Consider the following 16,292-nt stretch of genomic DNA (forward strand, 5'->3'; position numbering starts at 1 on the left):
ATATCAGCAATATTTTCAAAAACGGAGCGCATAGGCTAGAAGTTTAAACATATTTACAAGTGCACATATAGGCATTCTCAGGGATGCATTTTAGAGATTAGTCAGTACTTATTTTATCCTAAAATTTTAAACTAAAAATCTCAACTTCAGAACAATTCAGTATATTTTTGTCCCGAAAATTTAAACTGAAAAATTAAAATTAAGGGTGCACTGACTAATTATTAAATAGCAACCCTTTCGTGTGGTTACTTGATGCCATTTCTACTAGTTTAACATAGTAAATAGAAAAAAAACAAATATATAGACCTTTAACAGTTATTTAGCAACTGAAAAAGATAGGGAGAAAATATAGTAGCAGGTTGGAAATAGTACTCTTGGTGGAAGACATGAGACTCATCCATCACTGAAAAAGAAAGGTAATAAAATGACACAATAGCACATATCATCATTTATTCCAAGCAGCAATCTTTAAATATATTTTAACATATAAATTAATTCTTCCATTTTAATTTATATGACAAAATTTCTTATTAATCCGTTTAAAAAAAGTAATAATATAACTTTAAATATATATATTGATCCTTAATCAGAAGCTTTTATAATCGTGTTATGTCGAGGAAGAGGCAAATCCGAAAATAAAGAAGATAAAGAACACCAAATTTTAACGTGGAAAACCCTTCAAATCGAAGGTAAAAGCCACGGGATCACAAAGATCCAAAAAGCTCCACTATAACAGTAAGGGTTACAAAAGTTCTTCAAATTGGCTACACAACAAGTACCAAACACGGAGCAACAATAGTAACAAGAGCAACAACAAATCAATTGAAGAAAGAGGGGAATCCACAAAAATGAAGTTGCTGTTCGATGCTCGAAATCAGATGCTACTAGCCTCCAAATCCGATCTTCACCGTTCAAATCCTAAACCAAGATGTTAAAAACACTCAGTCAAAATTTCAGCTCGATCTAAGGGTTAACGAACCGGAAAATGTGATTTGAAGTTGGCTGGTCGGAATAAAAATCTGCAGCAAAACAAATACTTTTCTTCTCTCTTCTCTCTTGATGAAAGCTCCCTAAAAAACCACTCTTATGTTCTTAAGTCTTTCAAAGACTTGTACCAATGAGCATAGAATAATTCTTCAAGGTTGTCCTATTTATAGATCATGAGTGGTGCTTTCTCTTAAAGCCAAAACCAACTCTAAATAGGAACAAAAATCGAATCCAATTCCGAATAGGAACGAAAACCAAAAGAGAATAGGATTAGGCCATGGGGCCTTTGGCTGGACAACATGGGCATGTTCCGAACAAACTGCCCCTCCAACCAAGGGGCCAAATATGTCTTCAAGTAGAGGAACTATTGACAGGCTTCATGCCTGCCAATTTTCTGCAACACGCATGCTTATCTGCTAGCTTGACTACAAAGTCCTCAGGCTGCTCCATATAAATCTCCTCATCTAAATCACCATGAAGAAAAACAGTCTTGACATCCATCTGCTTAACCTCTAAATCTAGACTTGCAGCTAAGCCTAGAACCACACGTATAGAAGACATCTTCACGACAGGGGAGAAAATTTCATCAAGTCAACTCCCTTCTTCTGGCCAAAACCTTTAACAACTAACTGTGCCTTGTATCTAGGCGCAAAGGTATGGTTATCTTGCTTTATTCTGAATATCCATTTGTTAGATAAAGCTCTCTTACCTTTCGGTAATTTCACTAACTCATATTTGCCATTCTCATAGAGTGACTTCATCTCATCTTCCATGGCTTAATCCACTAATCTTTATGAGTATCTTGCATGGCTTCATCATAATTCTCAGGTTCTCCCATTTCAGTCAAAAGTACATACTCATCAGGAGGATAGTGCATGGATCATTGCTTCTCCCTTGTAGATCTTTTAAGAGAGGTTTCAGGTGCATTCGAAGTAGTTACCTGAGCAGGAATTGGTTGTTGATCAACCACAACTTCATCAACTGGAGCATCCATAACATCTACACCATGATGATCATTTTGATCTTGATCACTATCTCCATCATTGTCTTGGGTTCCTTCATGTGCAATAGGCGCCTTAGCAATAGAAACTGGATCACTATCACTTAAGCTCTCATTACTCTAAGAATCTATCTTCTCAGCATTGTCAATATCTTCAATAGTCTGGTCTTCAAAGAATATTGCATCAAGACTTCTAATAAGTTTATTGTCAACTGCATCATAAAAACGATACCCAAACTCATCTTGACCATAATCGATAAAGATGCACTGCTTAGTTTTGACGTCCAGTTTCGATCTCTCATCTTTAGGAACATGCACACAAGCTTTACACCCAAAAACTCTCAGGTGATCATAAGAAACATCTTTGTCATATGATCACGCTCAACTGAGTCTCGCAAAAGACTACGCAGGCGTTGCAAATATAATCTGAGTATTTATGCCCAGAGTCGAACCACAGAGAATTAATCTATCAGTTATTATTGTCAGATTTACTAAATTCACACAATCTGTTTCCCCAAACTTTTTGATTCACAATGGTTGATTTTTCTAACAACTAAAGACTGAAAATAAGTAACAGCTGGAAATTAACTATGCTTGATGTGTAAACAGTTGGAATAAGGTCTAAGGCAATGGTTTCCCCCATTGGTAATTTCCTTGGTTGTATATGTCTTATAACTATGATTTAGTTGTCTTTATCAATCATGAACGCTCCAGCTATCATAAATCTTTCTCAAGCAATTATGATAATTTACTAGACGCACTCTCTCAAGCTACGCTAGCTAGATTCACAATAGGTTCACTTAGATTGCACCCGAGGTATCGTTATCTCTTATCCAACCTCTAAACCCTCGGTTATGACTCTCGTCTATACTCCGGGAGTGATGTTGTTCATACAATCACCTAAATATGCACTCTCTCTCAAGTAGATACATAATAAATAGGAACGGATAATTGAGGGCCCTTTCAACTAACCACAATCAAAACATAGATGAACAAATAGAGATTAACAACCAAATCCAACTATATTAATAAAACAACCAAGTCATCCCCAACGGGTTCCACCAAAACCTTAGATTAAGGTATTTAGCTACTCATAACAATGGAGGAATAAACTACTAGAAGATTCATAATCGAAGATTGCAAGAAAAATAAAAGAGAATAAGAATAATGATGTTTTGGGTGATCTCTCACACTTGTTTCTCTTGCCAAAGTACTCTCAAAGGTAAGTTTTACCCTATGAAAACCTTGATAATTTAACCTTGGGCGAGCTTAACTTTATATAGGTTAAGTGGGTTTCTCTCCAGATTTACAATTTTACCCCTAAATAACTCTTTTCCGGACCGGCCTCGCGCGAGCTCGCGCGTCACTTCGCGCGTAACTTCGCGCGTCATTCTGCCTCAGCCCTTAACGCGCGCGAACTACTGCACTGACTCGTGTGTCTGCTCGCGCATCTGGGCCATGATTTCTTCCATTCTTTGTCTCGTTCTTGCGCGCACTCAGCTCCGAGGGGTCGTTCTTTCTCATAAATCATTCCAATAGCCTCTTGAAAGCATCATATAAGCTCCCCATCCTGCAATGTATACAAATCACAATTAGAGCCTATTTTTCATCAATTAACCATATTATTACGTTGGAATATAATCAAGCGGAAGCATAAACAATAGCTAAATCACCTAGATTTCGCCTATTATCATCATACCAAACTCTGTCTGGGACATCACCATCCAAAGCAACAGCAGGAGACAAATTGATGACATAGGCAACAGTGTTAAGTGCTTGCACCCAAAATGTATTTGGAAGTTTAGCTTCTGAAAGCAAGGATCTAACTCTCTCAACTAGAGTTCTATTCATCCTCTCTGCCAAACCATTCAATTGAGGCGTCTTGGGCGGAGTTTTCTGATGACGAATTTCTTGTTCCTTGCAATAGTTATCAATGGGACCACAATATTCACCACCATTATCAGTGCGAATACATTTTAATTTTATCCCCGTTTGTCTCTCAGCTAAGGCTTGAGATTCCTTAAACACGCCAAGTGCTTGATCTTTAGATTTCAAAGTATACACCCAGAGCTTACGAGAATGATTATCAATGAAGGTCACAAAGTAAAGTGTACCACCTTTTGACTTTACTTTAAAAGGACCACACAAATCAGAGTGTAATAGCTCCAATAAATCGGGCTTTCTTGAGGGAGGATGGCTATGAAAGGAAACCCTTTTCTGTTTGCCAGCTAAATAATGGATACACCTTTTCAGCTTTGCTTGTTTCAATCTAGAAAGCAAACTTTTCTTAGCCAAACACGTAATTCCCCTATCGCTCATATGACTCAATCTTTTGTGCCACAATTCTTATAAATTATCACTTTCCACCAGATTTGTTGAGTCATTAAGAATAGAGCCCTGTGTCACATATAAATAACCAGACTTGACTCAGCGAGCCACTACTAACGAGCCCTTAGTGAGCTTCCATTGGCCATTAAAGAGGGCATTATGGTAACCTTCATTGTCTAATCTTCCTGCGGAGATCAAATTGAAAGGAAAGTTTGGAGCATACTTGACATCTTCAAGAACTAACGTTGAACCATTATTAGTTTTCAAATAAACTGTGCCAACACCAAACACTTTAACTTCACTGGCATTGCCCATCTTTAACACTCCAGAATCAACATGAGTATAAGGTGAGAAAAAATCTTTTCTTGGTGTGACATGTGAGGTAGATCCAGAATCTACTATCCAGCTCGTCTCATGGGATACCAAATTGATGACGTTTTCATCATAAGCAAAAAGAAGGTCATCTCCAACAATAGCAGCAACATTGTTCTCGTTATTTTCAGCTTTCTTTCCTTCTCTAGTGTCTTAATTCAACTTGCGGCAAAACCTTTTGATGTGTCCTTTCTTGCCACAGTGGTTGCATGTAATATTATGGTATTTGGACCTTGACTTACTTCTACTTTTACCTCTATTCCTTGAGCGTCTTATTCTATCTCTCCCCCGATCTTCTGTAACCAAGATATCTGTTTGTGAGGACGAACCCTGAGATTTTCTCCTTACTTCCTCGTTCAACACACCACTCTTGGCATATTCCATGGTCACCTTACCTCCAGGAGCTGAATTTGTCAAAGAAACACGAAGAGCTTCCCAAGAGTCTGGGAGAGTATTAAGAAGCCAAAGTCCTTGTATCTCATAATCAAAATTAACTCCCATTCCAGACAGCTGATCAAGGATGCCCTAAAAATCATTTATATGATCAAGGATAGGGCTGCCTTCCTTGTATTTAAAGGTCAATTGCTTTAGCAGGAACAACTTGTTGTTCCCAGTTTTTGAAGCATAAAGAGCCTCAAGCTTTTCCCACAATGATCTCGCACGTGTCTCGTTCACAATGGTTGTGAATATTATCTTCAATCCATTGGTGTATATATCCACATACTTGTTGGTGCTCGATATCCCAATCTTCATCGGATATACTCTCGGGTTTATGAGCTGAAAAAACGGATAGATGCATATTCTTCACGAACAACAAATCTTTCATCTTGCTTCTCCAAACATTATAATTTTTCCCATTTAAACATACCATCTTGCTCATATTCGCCTCCATTCCGTAACAACCCGGATAAATAACCAAGGGTCTGATACTACTATTATGTCGAGGAAGAGGCAAACCCGAAAATAAAGAAGATAAAGAACACCAAATTTTAACGTGGAAAACCCTTCAAATCGAAGGTAAAAACCACGGGATCACAAAGATCCAAAAATCTCCACTATAACAATAAGAGAGTTACAAAAGTTCTCCAAATTGGCTACACAACAAGTGCCAAACACGGAGCAATAATAGTAACAAGAGCAACAACAAATCAATTGGAGAAAGAAGAGAATCCACAAAAATGAAGCTGCTATTCGAGACTCGAAATCAGATGCTACGAGCCTTCACATCCGATCTCCACTGTTCAAATCCTAGATCAGGATGTTACAAACACTCAGTCAAAATTTCAGCCCGATCCAACGGTTAACGAATTGGAAAACATGATGTGAAGTTGGCTGGTCGGATTAAAAATCTGCAGCAAAACAAATACTTTTCTTCTCTCATCTCTCTTGATGAAAGCTCCCTCAAAAACTACTCTTATGTTCTTAAGTCTTTTATAGACTTGTATCAATTAGCATAGAATATTTCTTCAAGGTTGTCCTATTTATAGATCATGAGTGGTGCTTTCTCTTAAAGCCAAAACCAACTCTAAATAAGAACAAAAATCGAATCCAATTCCGAATAGGAATGGAAACCAAAAGAGAGTAGGATTAGGTCATTGGGCCTTTGGATGGACAACATGGGCATGTGCCCAACAAACCATATAAATATGGGATTTTTACATTCCTATGCCACATATGAAACCTTATTACCCTCAATGTTTAAGGTTTTGACTTAATTACACTTAGTATACCAAATTACCAATTCTATACCATAATTAATTAAGGGTATAATTAATTGTACGTTTTTTACTCCTTAATTAAAGGAATATGTATATCCCAGTATCCCCACTCATCTCACGTTTCTCTCTCCTAACCCCTCAGCCCCACCCACGTTTTACCCATACCCACGTTCTTTTTACCATTTTCCATCTTCTGAAACCAAATTCTCCCTCTAAATTCACAAAAAATTGAAGAAACCCTTCAACAAAGTTGGTTCCCCATTTCACTCTAGTTGAAGTTCATCAAAGAAGAACAACAAAGCTTCGAAACAAAGTCCTAAGAAATCAGCAGTAGCTGATATACCCTCATTTGATTTGGGTGTGTTATCACCAAAATCACCCAAAAATCAAGGCAAATCTCCACATGCAATTGCAGAGACTACTTATAGTTCCTCTCCCTGACAAATCAGAGCCGAGATGATGATAATCGCGCAGCGGACTCAACCTTAGGAAGAGTGGGCGCTAATACTTTTACCCAATAGTGGTATCGGGGTCAATTTCCACAGGGAGCTAGAAAGGGAGTTGGATATTTGCTTAGCCTAGAAATACGTGTTTGCTTCTAATTGATCTTCTGTCATTTTTGGGTTTTTATGATTATCAACTACAATTTAGCAACTACTAATTATAACTAAATTATGCTAAGATATCAATTCTAGGTTGTATGCAAGATAGAGAAAGGCACTAGGGTCGTGGCATTTACCTAGGTGGTCAGCTAACGGGTAGAGATTCCTAATACAAGAATGATGATTATGGGGCTTATGCTATAACCTTTGCACGATTGCACTCACTCTCACACCTCTCGGTAGAAAGAGTGATTTTGCCCAATTGACTCTCTCAAGACCAATTGGGTAGGCTAACAAGCCAAGCAACTCAGGGTTCAAGTTGGGTAATTACTCTCTCGAGGTTTTACCCGTTAATTGGGACTACCATTCTCATGGGTCCATCCCAATTCCTTGTTGGGTTAATTTTGGAGTCATAGACACTCTTTCTCAAGAAGAGTCAAGACCCACTAAGCTAGACTTAGTGTTTGCAACCACGAAATCCTAGTTAAAACATAAAATTAACCCAAATATCAAACACCCAACATCATTCAAGCATTAAACAATCACACCCATTAATTACCCACACTAGGGTGAGCCACAACCCTAGCTAATGGGTTTAGCTAGCCATAATGGCAACAGAAAATTGAAGAAATAGTAGATAAAATCAACATATTAATTAACTAGAATGTTAATCTACAAGAATCCACGATAAAGCAAGATGAAAATGCCCAAAATAGGCCAAAACTTGAGTCTCACGAGTGCTGCTGCTATCTGATGTGTAAAACTTCACCTAGAAATAATAAAATATTCTATTTATACTATGCTAGAAAGACTGGACAAAAATACCCCTGCGGGGCTGGCGCGGACCGCGCAGAAATGCAGCGCGGCCGCGTAGGGGTCTTGGCCTTCGATCATTCACTTCTGAAGCTGGGGACGCGGACCGCACAAAGAGGTAGCGCGGCCGCACAGGCTAATGGGCGCGGACCGCGCAACAATGCAGCGCGACCGCGTGGACTCCAGCGCTGACCGCGTAGAAAAGAGAGCTGACCGCGCATGAAAACCCCTGAAATGGATGCTCTCTGAATCTCCTAGCGCGGCCGCACAACAAATCAGTGCGGTCCGCGCTAGGTCCTTTTGTCCCTACTTCAATGAATTTTGACACTTGAGCAGGTTTCACTCCGTTTCGAGCTGATTTTTAACCTTTGTCATCTTGTTGCTCAAACCTGCAATCAAGCGCACTTATCAACTCCCCCAAACTTAAACCTTTGCTTGTCCTCAAGCAAATAAAAGAAGACCCACCCCTAAAAAGGAAACATCCAAGTAATTCCAGCTTATCCTAAGGAAGCCTCATCACGCATCAATTGGGACTAACAATTGCCCTCAATACGAATGCATCATTAACACATTTTTAGTCTTTAAGAACTATGGATCGAATGTGACACGAGAGCATCAAGGGTTGACTCATTTCATCAAGGCGCTTTTCTCAAATACCTTGGTTTTTGTGGAACCCAAACTCACACATCCTCAACTCTCCCTAAGCGAACCTCACTTTTTAGAGTAATGACACACAACCCGAGGTTGATGGATTTTTATTTTCACTCATTTCTCTCACAAAGAAGGTCATAGTCCAGCTTTAGGTACCATATGCTTGCCCCTTATGTAAGTATCCACTAATGTAGGCTTCCCTCAACTCAAGATCATATAGGGCTTTTGAGGAGTCATTGTAAAGGCTTTTGGGTGAAGGTAGGACATGTTTTTGTTCATTTAGGTTCAATCTTCCCTTTAGCACTTCTTTTGATTCATTATGGCATACTTGTTGACTCATTTGAGTATTTCACTTCTTTCAATTCTTTCAAGGGGTTATAGAGACACATTGTCACTCTTTCTTTTGCAATTCAAACCTTTCTCCTTTTTCTACTTTTACACACCCTTTTTCACTTTGTTTTCTTTGAATCCCCTTTTTCGGTTCTTATTCACTTTTGTATTTCTTTTTGTCTTTTTCTCTTTTTCATTGCCTCCCTTTTCTTTTTCTTTTGTGCCTCTTTACCGCATTGAAGCCTTTCTTGTCTCACCCCCCAAACTTAGGTATTTGCCATTGCTCAAGGGAAGATTTGGGTGCCAAGAGAGGGTCTCATTGAGAACGGGTATAGGCTTGTAGCTTTGGTTCATGAAGGGTTAAGGCTCAAAAGGGTTGAACTAGGGATCATTTCATTGGTAGGTTATGAAAATTGTTCAAATTTGGAAGTTCGCACCAAGGAGGGCCTATATTCACTTCTCAAGTCAAGTTTTACCTATGATTTCGCCTCAACAAACATTCAGGGCAAGTTCTAGACCATCGGCTTGGAGCTTAGACTCACAATTTAAATTCTCACCCCACACACTTAGGGATTGCTAAAGACATCGAGTTGAGAGCCCACAACGACCTTAGTTCCAATTCAAGTGCACAAATGGCCGCACACGACCATATGATGATTGTTTGGTCAACACAAGAGTCTCAAGGCCACAATTTTCACCATCCTAAACACAACATTATGTCTTTGACCATGGGATCAAAGGCAAATGTGTTAGGCCTAAGTGAAGCTTGCCTGAGGTCCTCTTAACTACAAAATATTGAAAATCAAAAGAAGAAAAATCAAAAACGGATTCAAACCCTTAAGAAGGTTGTCACGCCATCTATCATTGGGAAGAGCCACCCGGTTCGCACAACACACTACCCTTGGAAAGAACGGTGGTATTAAGAAAACCAAGGGCTTATTGAAAACACTAAAACCAAAACAAAAGGCTACGAGCCTCACTACTAGGCTGAAAACGAAAATAGAAAAACTGAATGAATATGTACAATGGGGAGTAGAATATACAACGGGGTGAATATATACATAAGAGTCTAAAAGTAGCCAAAGTTAAAAGTTATATACAGGCCAACTATTTAAAAATCAAAGACAATCCAAAACATAGACTAGAAATGACATAAATATATACCGTCATCCAATGTATCAGAATCAAAATGGTAGGGCGCACCCCCACGAATAAAAGCTGGCATTGTCCCCAATGCCAACTACCAAGATAAGCTCAAAAACAGAGTAAAAGGATATAGAAAGGCCCCTCAAGCCTAGTCCACATGCGTGGGGGCTCCTGTCGTCCCTGGATCCTCTGTAGTAGCCGGGACCTCAAACTGGTCTCCGGCCTGCTGCTGCTGTGCTGCTGGGACATGAGCTGGATCAAGGACAGGCTGAACCACCGGTGGAACACTGGATGTACCCTCATGAACCTGGGCCACCTCTATCACAACTCCCTCAGTGCTAGGGAGTTTCCTCTTCTTCCTCGGCCTGGGAGTCTCCTCCTGCTGTGGCTGAACTGCTGCTGGATCTACAGTTGGCTCCCCGAACAGTAAGTCAAGTGGCATCTGATCCGCCAAAAGCTTATCCACATCCTCCCTCAACTTCATCACTGACTCCTTGGAAGCCTTTTGCTTCCTCAATTTCCTGTGCTCCCTAGCTAGTTTACCCAATGTTGTGTTATGTGCTCCAACTGCCTTAGCCAAGGCATTCTGTGTCTCCATCATTTTTTTCCCTGGTTGGCCAGGATCTTCTTCAGTGCTTCTCAAGTAGAAGGAGGGATCTCAACTGTGGAAGGGGCTGACTGTGCCTGAACTACAGTGGCCAAGTTTGACAACTTGGATGTCGCAGCTGACATCCAGTTGTTCAAAATGGCTAGAGACTGAGCAAGATGGTGGGCAGTGAACCTGTGAGTCTTCAATGAAGGGACATTTGGGTCAGCTGCAGTAGATGGACCAGCAATAGAAGAAGGGCCCTGAGGCAATGTCTCACTGGTAGCAGGGATGGTGGAAGGCTCAGTGGACTGCTCAATAACCGCTGGCTCCTCAGACTGGCCAGGTGCGGTGGAAGTGGATGCCTGAGGCTTTTTGGACCTCTTTGGGTTGTCGGGACCCAACTGACTGTACCATGATTAGGGGGCCACTGGATCTACCTGGACATCAAATCTCTTCTTCTTTACCTTCAATTCTCTGAAGTACAGGAAAAGAGTGTTCAGGAAGGGGTAGTTTGTGTTGGTCTCCTACCCGACCGTAGAAATCACTCTTGACATGATGTTGCCCACATTCAGAGGAAAACCAGCCATAATAGAAACCACTAACACTGCACGAGGAATAGGAACTGTGTGATCATGAGTGGAGGGGTCAAGCCTACTACACACGAAGGTCAACCACCCCTTTGCTTCAAAACTGAACGTGTTTCTCAGAATCTTCTCTCCTGCTTTCAACCAAAATGGGACAGTGCCCGGGGCTGCCAAGTGCCAACCACGGGCGAACCTCTTCTTTCATTGCCAGCTTTTCTAAGTATTGGGTTTCGTCCTCTTCGTTGAACCCCAAAAATTCGTTCAGAGACTTCCCATCAAACATCACCACTTTGTCCCTCACTTGTGTCACCTTTGAATCTTTCACTACATGATAAACATTACAGTAAAATTCTTTCACCATATGTTCATTTGCAACTATGCAACGTTCCTTGAAGAACCCCCGACCCTCTCTAGTACGGAATTGTGCTTGCACATGTGGGTTTAGAGGAAGAAGATCAGAATCAATAAATTGCCTCTCCGGAATCAATTTTCTTTTGGGCCACCACTCTCGAAATTTGTGGAAGGCTATTTCACTTACAAATCTATCAGCCCATGCTTCCGGTTTTCTTGTTCTCTCAACACCACCAACTTGGGACTCACCCCCCTCGCCGTATCCTGCACTCTCCCCAGATAATGAAGCTGTGGGGGAGGTGGAGTATTGTACCTCACTTCTATCTTCGAACTCATCAGACGAGTCCAAAACTACATTCACTAGTTTTTTGAGGCTTTTATCAGCTGGTCCCTTGGAGGTAGGTGAAGCTGAGGGAGAGTCATGCAATTGGAGCGAGAGAGACATGTGAGTTGGAACAGATTCAGAAGTAATACTCCGGGATGGGGCATACTCACTCCCCGAAGAGTGGGAGGCAGCTCTATCAGCTTCCCGTATTATCTTGCGGGTCTTTTTTATATTCTCCCGAGTCTGGGGAGTGAGTTTAACAACCCGCTTTCCTTTTCCCCCTCGGGAGGAGCCACCCCTCCCGGGTTGTTGTTCTTTTCCTCCTCGTTGCTTTACCATGATCTGCAAAGAAAAGTCTAACATTGTTAGTTTAAGCATATGCAGTGAATTGGATGGTACAGTTGAAAGCATGGGTTAAAAACAGGGATGCAGAATAGAAGGGGCGCGGACCGCACAAAAGAGCCACGCGGACGCGCTGGGTAGCGCGGACCGCGTAAAACTGGAGCGCGGACCGCGCTTAAGATGTTCCAGAGACACCACTCTCTGAATCTCACCAACGCGGTCCGCACTGTTTTGGACCGCGGCCGCGCTAGACTGGCGCGGATCGCGTAGAAAGGACGCGCGGCCACGTAGGGCAACCAATGAACTGAGGACGGGGATTTTCATTTAAGTCCAATTTATTTGTTCAAATTATGGGTCCTAGTTGTCCCTACTCAGTTACTAATCAAGAAAGCATGCCCATTGTTTCACATAAACACACAAAATCTACCCTAACAGGTAAAACTAAGAGAGAAAGAAGAAAAAAAAAATAAGAAGTTATACTAACAGGAAGCAAAATAAAATGAAATAAACTAAACTATGAATGAGATTAGTGAGGAATGTTACCAGGGGTTGTGAAAGTTTTAACTACTTGAAGCAAGTTGTTGTTTTAATGCACAGTGAAAATTTGAGAGCTCAGGTAGAAAATTGGCGAAAAGGTTAAAATGAAGCCTAGGGTCTCTATTTATAGAAAACATTGTGGGACCCATTACTTACCCACCAGCGCGGTCGCGCAAAAATGGCCGCGGACCGCACTGTTTTGGTGCGCGACCGCGTGGGAAACTTCAGAGAGTAGGCTTTTTGGGCTTCTCACGCGCGGACCGCACAAAAATGTCACGCGGACCGCGCAGAAAACTTCAGAGACTCATCTCCCATTTCACCAGCCTACGCGGACCGCACTGTTTTGGTGCGCGGCCGCGTAGGCAAACTTCAGAGACCTTAAGATTTTTGCTACTTTTGCCCTGCACTAGTCCAACATCAACCCTGCAACATCTCACAAACCATGAGTTGAAAAATCCTAATCTACAACGGAAAAATAAAAAGAAAGAAAAAGACATGGGTTGCCTCCCAAGAAGCGCCTGATTTAACATCGCGGCACGATGCATTTTACCATAATATCACTTCAAATGAAGGAGTGTCACCACGTGGCTGTCATCAATCTTCCCCAAGTAATGTTTCACACGATGACCATTGACTCGGAAAACTTCACCATTTTTGTTCTTGAGATCAATAGCACCAAATGGGGTCACCCCAACAACTTCAAATGGACCACTCCACCTAGACTTAAGCTTTCCCGGGAATAACCTCAATCGGGAGTTGAATAGAAGAACCTTGTCACCCACCTTGAATTCTTTACCCCGAGCATACTTGTCATGGAGGTACTTCATCTTGTCCTTGTACAAAGACGAGCTGGAGTAAGCATGAAATCTAAACTCATCAAGCTCATTCAATTGCTCCACTCGGAGGTTTGCTGCAACATCCCATTCCAAGTTCAATTTCCTCAATGCCCACATAGCCTTGTGTTCAAGTTCCACTGGAAGATGGAAAGCTTTACCAAACACCAACCGATACGGAGACATACCAATTGGAGTCTTGTAAGCCGTCCGATAAGCCCAAAGAGCATCATCCAATTTCTTCGACCAATCGGTCCTATTAGCATTCACCGTTTTGGACAGAATACTCTTTATCTCCCGATTTGAGACTTCCACTTGTCCACTAGCTTGTGGATGATAGGGGGGTGGTCACTTTGTGATTAACTCCATACTTAGCAAGCAATGAATCAAAAGCCTTGTTGCAAAAATGGGACCCCCCATCACTAATAATGGCCCGAGGAGTACCAAATCTCGTAAAGATACTCTTTTTCAAAAATGCCACGACACTTCGGGCTTCATTGTTGGGAAGAGCCACGGCTTCCACCCATTTTGAAACATAGTCCACCGCCACGAAAATGTAAGTATTACCACAGGAGCTCACGAACGGACCCATGAAATCGATGCCCCAAACATAAAAAATATCCACCTCAAGAATTGTATTGAGGGGCATCTCATCCTTCTTGGAAATACCACCTGCTCTTTGACATGCATCACATCTCTTCACCAATTCACTAGCTTCCTTGAACAACGTGGGCCAATAGAAGCCACAACTCAAAACTTTTGAGGCTGTCCTCAACCCCCCGTGATGACCACCATAGGGAGAAGAGTGACAAGCCTCCAATATGCTCATTTGTTCACTTTCCGGTACACATCTCCTTATCACTCCATCCGTGCAAATTCTAAACAAATACGGATCATCCCAATTATTATTTCTTCGTCATGCAGATATGAATGTTCGCTTTTTATTGGCCGAATACATATGCAATTCCTTGTATTTGCTCGACTATTCTTATTTAGATACCTTAACTAAATGTTATATATTGATTAAACTCGAGCCAAATTGTATATATTAAATATATTTTTGACAGCACGTATAAATTCTTAATGCGTGGGTTTCAAAGGCATCTAATGTGGAAATGTGACAAATGAGAAAATGACACGTCAACACAAAACAAATGAAAAACATTTTTCTCCCCTCCTTTCATCTTCCTTTCCCCCTCCCCCTCCCTGGTTTCTCTTGTTCTTTGATGAGAAGAAGAAACCCCATGACAATTATGCTGAAACCAATTTGCTCGTTGTTGATCAAGAATTAGAGAAGGAGAAGAAGAAGACACTCAGACAAAAGACTTAGGGTCTTTGGACATTTCGGACTATACGAAGTGAATAAGTCCCATATGTGGCTTTAATTCTGAGTCCCTAACACTGACACGTGTGAGCATCACAACCCATCAACTTTTGATTAAGCACCATTGAATGTAAATAGAGATCAAATAGGTAGTCCTTCACTACACCTGATTATTTGCACATGATATAGAATAAAAGAATAAAGTTAGTTAGGCATAGGGATTGATAATTGTATAGGTGGCTAGAGTAGTTTTAATTTTCTACACTGTGCTTCACGTTATTTTTACATGTATAAATATATGATACACTGAAAGTGAAATATATAGAGTAAATTTTCTGCATCATCATCTTTTTCATTCCTTCATGGTATCAGAGCAGATTTCTGCTCTATCCTTGAACTTCATTTTCTAATTTCTTCCTATTCCTCAACTTCTTCTATCACCATGACTGGAACAGATTCTTCAGTCCCTTCTCTTTCTGGATCAACAAGTCAAGCGGTCAATCATGATGTCAACCACCCCTATTTTTTTCACTCTTCTGATGCTCCTGGGATGACTCTTGTTACCTCACCCTTTGATGGAAGATGATTCCCAGGATGGAGAAGGTCAATACTGATTGCATTATCAGCCAAAAACAAGTTGGGGTTCATCAATGGGATTTGTGATGAACCTGCTTTGGATTCAAGGGATCATGCACAATGGAGTATGTGCAATGACATGGTAACCTCATGGCTTTTAAATTCTCTAAGTAAGGAGATAGGAGATAGTATAATCTATTCCAAATCTGCAAAATAACTTTGGAATAGTCCTGAACATAGATTTGGACAATCCAATGGAGCCAAACTCTACCACCTACAAAAGAAAATTGCTAAGACAGTTCAGGGAAACATCAGTATTGCAGGATACTTCACAACTCTAAAAAGGCTATGGGATGAGTTAGATTCCCTGAACTCACATCTAGGTTGCACTTGTACCTGTGTGTGTGAAGGGAAGAAGAAGGTAGCCAACTTCCTAGAGGATCAGAGAGTCATCCAATTCCTAATGGGTCTGAATAATGTGTATGCACATGCAAGAGGAAATATCCTCATGATGAGCCCACTTTTAAGTATGGATCATGCCTATTCCTTCCTGCTGCAAGATGAAAGTCAGAGGGAAATATTTGTTAGCCCACAATATCCAACAGATGGTGCATCTTTTATGGTAGGATCTCAAGAGAAGTTCAATCAAAGGAACAACATTCAGAAATCATGGGGGACTGCTCAAAATTAGGGGAACATCCAGAACATGCAACAAAAGTTCAAAAAGAAGGCAAAGTACAATCCCAATGTGAGTTGTAGTCATTGTATGAGAACAAGGCATGTAAAGGCAGATTGCTACAGCCTAATAGGATTCCCTGACGATTTTCAATTCACAAAATCAACAAATTATTAGCCTGCCATAAAAGGAAATGCAGTGGTGGCAG

Source organism: Nicotiana attenuata, unplaced genomic scaffold, assembly GCF_001879085.1.
Source record: "Nicotiana attenuata strain UT unplaced genomic scaffold, NIATTr2, whole genome shotgun sequence".
NCBI classification, from domain to species: Eukaryota; Viridiplantae; Streptophyta; class Magnoliopsida; order Solanales; family Solanaceae; genus Nicotiana; species Nicotiana attenuata.